Raw genomic sequence first — 5757 nt, forward strand, 5'->3', positions numbered from 1 at the left:
TCACACCTGAGTTGAAGAATTTCTCTCCCACTCAGATCGTTTCCCCACATTTCCCTCTGTTCACACTCAAATTTCCTGGGCCATTCAGAGCACATCTTTTCATCAGAGAAGGATGCAAAGCATTCTCAGTCGGGTTAGGAGTGTAATGGCTTCAAAGTGCTTCTCCCCAGATGCACGTGAGCAGCAAACCCTCTTCTGGGAGGTCTGAAAAGGAGGACTTTCTTGTGGGCTAGAGCTATTACAACTGACACAGTGTGAAGACAGTGATGGCATGATGGGAAAGAAATGAGGAATTTAATTTAATTGTTCACTTGCATCAATGTTTTTAGCGTTCCATCTAATCTTTAATGATTTTTTAAATAATTGCCTCATTTTCCCCCTATGCTTTTTTTTTAAAAAACGTTAAAGTGCTAAAGAAATCCATAAAAGGCCAAGAAAACAGAAATACTTAATTACGGTTAGCACTTTTTTTGTGGGACCATAGTGAACCCAATCACAGGATTTGTTTCAGGCCAGCAGAACTCCCCTCCATCGGCCTGCTCTGAGCATTCGCGAGCGGCCCACGCTGACGGGGGAGCGAGGCTGGGACACAAAATACAGGATTACAAGGGTAAATATTTATTCCTGCTCAGGAGGTGTCCCAGCCACCCGGCGGGAGGAGAAGGGAGGGGAAAAGGGTTTTCCCTTTAAATCTCCGGACGTGGAACCGGCAGCAGAGGCGGGGGCGGGAACCGGGGCGGGGCGACGGCTCTGCCATCCGCTGGTCGGGGCTGCTGGGCCGGCCCTTCACACGTGCGGGAGGCGGCAGCGATTGGTCCGGTCTGGATCGAACATGGCGGCTAACGCGGCCACCAACCCCTCCCAGCTCCTGCCGCTCGGTAACCAGCGGCGCCGAGACGCTTCCGCGCTCTGCCGGTGCCGGGCGGGGGATCCCGTCTGTGACCGGCGGGCGGGGAGGGAGGGGGGCCCTTTGCGGGCACCTCTGGGTGGCGCAGCGAGCGGCGCCGCGGCCGCTCGGCGGGAGGCTTGAACGGGGCCGGCGAGGTTGGCGGGGCGCGGAGCGAGCGGGCAGAGGGCGGCTGGGGAGGAGGGTCGGTGCTCGGCCGTGACACGGCGCTGAGCTGCGGCCCAGCGCCGGGAGGGGCTGTCACGGGAGGGGCCGTGCTCCTGCAGCGGGCCGGCCTGGTGCCCCGGACACTTGGGGTGTGCCAGCAGCAGCGAAGGGTGAAAGGGCCCTTTTAAAAATACATATTTTGTGTCTTTTAACTTTTGTTTCTTTTTTTGTGTGTGTTTTTTACCGGTGTCTGTGGCAATTGCTTTTTTGACATCACGATGTCAGGGGTTTTGTTCGAAGAAATGGATGTTCTATTTAATAATCTCTCTTACTTTTCATTTTTTTTGTTGTTTTTATTTCCAGAGCTTGTGGACAAATGCATAGGTTCACATATTCATATTGTGATGAAGAGTGATAAAGAAATCGTTGGAACGCTTCCAGGATTTGATGACTTTGTCAGTACCCTTTGATGCAGATGTTGCAGGCCGTCCACTTTATGCTTTGGCTCAGTTTATTGCTTTTGAGAGGTCTGAGTTCACTGGATAGACCCTTTTTATATGGATTGATTGTATTATTCTGATATTTTTATTTTACAGATAAAATCACAGTTCAGCATAAAATGAAAATACCTTTAAATATGTTTTGATTTTAAAATTATGGGCCGCATTTTCCTTGAAACTGGATTTCCGGATATGGTGTTGGAAGCCGTTAAAGAATTGTAAGTATTATTTCTGCCTCTTGTTGCTATTTAGTGTTTGGTTTTCTGAGGAAAAATATTGCGTAAGATCTATGAGCAAAGTGTTTTTGTATTTTTTGAATACTTGCCAGCTGAATGGTTTACACCTTGGACTTGAACTACAGAGGGTGATCTATTCAGGACAGCCACGTCACAGAGTAGCTGTTGCATGATTTCTACTTGTAATCGGGCCCCTAATTTGTAGCCTTAATTTTGCATGGCTTGTGTGTTGAACTTTCCAGTAGTTTGTTTGCTTTTACGTTTCCTTAAGGTCTAGGCAAAGATTTTAAAAGGTAGCAGACTTGAGGATAAGTATTTGTTACTTTGTCGTGCCATGTTGCTATTTGAAACCTGTTTTGAGAATCGGATTGGTGATATTCAAGAAATTGCCAAGGTTTAGAGGGTAAATCTGCATCTTTATGTACCGAGCAGAAAAGTACAATGGATCTTTTTAGTTGCCAGGTAGCTTTCTTTACCCAGCTGGTCAGTTTACGAAGATTAACATTGCAGTGTGGCTAATTTATTTGTGAGTTCCAATAAATATCATCTTAATACAGAGATTTATGTCAGTTCTGTAATTAAAACCGTAATCATTGTCCCTAGTTCTGTGTTCTTACTTGCTTTTTCTAATGCTGCTTCAGTGAGATTATGCCTGAGGGCAGAAGAATCACCAAGCTAGACCAGGCTTTGCTAAATGGAAATAACATAACGATGGTAAGTCGTCATTGTTAAAAGGCTGCATGCGTTTGGTTTCTGTACATGTAAATTGATCCATAATTGAGTTCATCTACTTCAAGCTGAGCTTTGCAGACAGTTCCATTGGATAATGTACTTTTAAGTAGCTTCTGGGACATATGTATGTATGAACGATGCTGGAAGAGTGATCTTATTGCCTGACTTGGTACATGTTACAGTTTAAAAAAAAAAAAAAAAAGACCATGAAAAGAGCATGGCCCTAACTTTATTTTGGTGAATGCGTTCCTGGTCTTCAGGTGTGCAAGGGAATCGCTGGCTTTGTTGCCCACTCTGTAGGCTGGTTCATACAGTGGCTTTTAACTCATGAGTGTTTGCCTGCAGAAGTGTGTAGTGTGGGATACATCTGCATTTCATCCATTATCTTATGTATAAATGTGTTTGCAGCGGTTTGGATGCTTACAAGCTGGTCAAGTCATTTGGCTCTTATGATACCATGTGATGCCCAGAGAGCTGGACCTTCACGTGCTCTAAAAAAAACCTGGAGGCCTGTTGGATTATACCAAATCAGAAGCACTATGACTTTTAGTTTATGATGTGCTGATGTATGTAGACTGGTACTGAAACACTAATTAAATACTGTGATTCTGCAATTGCTGAATCCTGCAATTTCCTAAATACCACAAAAGCAGACCCGTGGTAGTTTTTTGCTTGTCTGCATAAATGGCTACAAAGTCTGGACTTCCTACTTAAGGGCATTCCTAATTTTGTGGGAGGAGAGGAGGAAGACCGACTTGAGTCTAAGGCATCTCTGCATGAATGAGGAGTAATCTCCATTTTGCTGTCTTACCTACCTTGCACCTCCTCACTGTGTGTCTGAGCAAATGCTATCCTGGCTTAATTCAAAGCCTTTTTCTGCTTTCAAACCCTGTTCTGCATCCTTACAGCACAGTGCATGTTCTGACTTCTTGTATGGGGTAAAATTACTACCATCTGGTTAAGCTGGTGGTGTACTGCCCTTGAAGCAGAAGCCTGTGATTCTGAGAGTGCAAATTTTCCGCAAGATATAGACAAGTTTCTGTATTAGATCTTGTGCCTTTTGGGAACACGTCCTCCCACGTCAGAAAGACTACACTTTACACTTGTTCTTGCTTCAGTCCCAAAAGCAGCAAAGCTTTTTGTCTTTAGAAGTGCTAATTATTAAGAATATATCAGTAAAAGGAATGGTTATGCTCTTCTTTTTTCCCTTATTCATGTTTTTCTTTTTGTATTTCTTTTTCTGTTTTTCAGTTCTTTATTGACAGGAAAATGCTATGCTGACTTATTCCCTGCTGCCTGTAGAAGGGCTCAGGCTCCTGATTAGTTTTTGAGCTCTGCTTAGCAATACAAGTTGGAAAGAGGAAACCAGCTTCCCAGTATAGAGACTGGAGAAATCCTTCATGAAAGGAAGCACATTCTTTGTCCTTTGAAAAATGAGCTGTAGTGTTTCTAGACAGAGTTATCTCTTTGAGGATAATAACAAAGAAAAAAAACACAATGTGTGTTATCTAAGATCTCCTCTGTGTTTTGTTAAACATTCTTTGTATTTTGGAAATTCTTTTTGGGATGTGCTTCTCTGGCAGTAACTGACTCCCTCTCTTGGGAGAGGAAGATAATGTTGAATCTAAAAACCACTTGTGGTCTACCATGCAGTCTCTGTTTGCTAAAATGTTGTAAAGCAGGAACTGTCATGTGTGGGTTTGTAAAACGCAAATGTATGGCACTAACACAAAATCGTCTTTTTCTTTTATAGCTGGTTCCTGGAGGAGAAGGACCTGAACTACAAATTGGTACAGTTGTCATCTATGAAGACATGTTTTTTTAATATATATATATATATATATATATATATGTAAAAATCTAAATAGAGCTTTTAGGGTATGAGTGTGGGTGGGTGTTTGTTTTGTTTACACACTTTTGCAGTTGACATTTGATAAAAGACAAGGATTTCCTCCTCAGGAAAGGTGCATTGCTCATGATAATGCTGACTTGGTAAGTTGAAATTGTGACCTTCTTGGAAAGATGCACTAATCTGTTCTGAATAAAAGGCTTCCTTTTTGTTAGTTACTGTGTTCTGTTATGTAAGTGCACAAGTTATAGAGAGTTTTATAACTGGTTGATGGAATGGAAAAAATAATGGTTATGTTCCAGTTGCTGTCAGTCTTCAGTTTTTCTGCATCTGTTGCATTTGTTTATGGCCCGAGTCTACCTAAAACACAAGTCATGAGCTGATGTTGCTGTTCTTTGTGGTACAGGCAGGTACTAAGCTGGATCATTTGTTTAAATGTGGCTTCAGGCTGTGTCAGCAGAAACCACGTGTTAGAGTGCTGTAGAATTCTGAAAGCTCTTCAAAGTGGCTGCATCTGTTTGATGCTCAGCAGCCTTTGGTTCTGCTGGCCTTGAGGTTCGGCTCTCTGGGACTCCTTTTGCTGGGTAGGTGTGCTTTCTTAGAGTGAAGGCACTGTGATGGTATTTGGCAAGCGAGGACAGGCCGACCAGACCTAGTTCGTGTTCAGGGGGTTTAAAAAAAAATCCCGCAAAAATGGCTGGTGCTAAAACTTCATTTGCGACAGCCGTGACTCCGCTTTCACCACTGAGTGGTGCTGGGTGTACTTAATTAGTGGGAGCTGCTCATGCCTGCCTGCGGAGTTCGGAGTCGTCATGTCAGAGTATGCGTTCTCTTGACTGCATCTGTTCTCCTGCGAGATAAAATCTTGAGAGATATTGGGGGCAACTACTACTTTAGGAGAATTTCTATAGAGTAAGGAATTGCTGTTTTGTCACGATGGACAAAAATATAACTGATTCTAAATCATGTTCACTGCATCTTATGCTTCCATAGTACACTACTTAACTGATTTCTGTGTGTAAATGTCTTTGGAGAGGAATCACAGGTGCCTGCTGTTACGGTAGACAAGCAGGGTACAGTGTAGGCTCACAGGGACAGGACATGCTTTGCCTTTCTATCATGAGAAGAAGAAAGAAGAGTGGAGGAAGGGGGCTCAGGGGCAAGAGACTGCAAGGAAGTTGCTGTACTAGATGCTTTTGCCTTGCTTTATTTGACAGAAAAGCTGCCTTCTGCTAGCTGTGTCTTAGCTTGAAATGCAGTGAGAACTTCTTGCTTTAGCTTATTAAAAGGGAAAGAGACTCCTCTCTCCCAGGGAGTGTGCTACTTTTGACTCGCTTGTTCTGAATATGTGATCTGCAATTGTAATGTTTACATTGCGTGGTGACA

At 43.4% G+C, this 5757-nt stretch overlaps 1 long non-coding RNA gene across 1 annotated transcript; it reads left to right on the top strand.

Moving 5' to 3' along the window:
- Positions 1-823: 823 nt before the first annotated feature.
- Positions 824-4336, top strand: LOC137661451 (uncharacterized). Its single transcript, XR_011047864.1, has 4 exons — positions 824-878; positions 1418-1772; positions 2432-2504; positions 4276-4336. It is a non-coding gene; the product is annotated as an uncharacterized lncRNA (long non-coding RNA).
- Positions 4337-5757: the final 1421 nt, after the last annotated feature.

Source organism: Nyctibius grandis, chromosome 3 (assembly GCF_013368605.1).
Source record: "Nyctibius grandis isolate bNycGra1 chromosome 3, bNycGra1.pri, whole genome shotgun sequence".
NCBI classification, from domain to species: domain Eukaryota; kingdom Metazoa; phylum Chordata; class Aves; order Nyctibiiformes; family Nyctibiidae; genus Nyctibius; species Nyctibius grandis.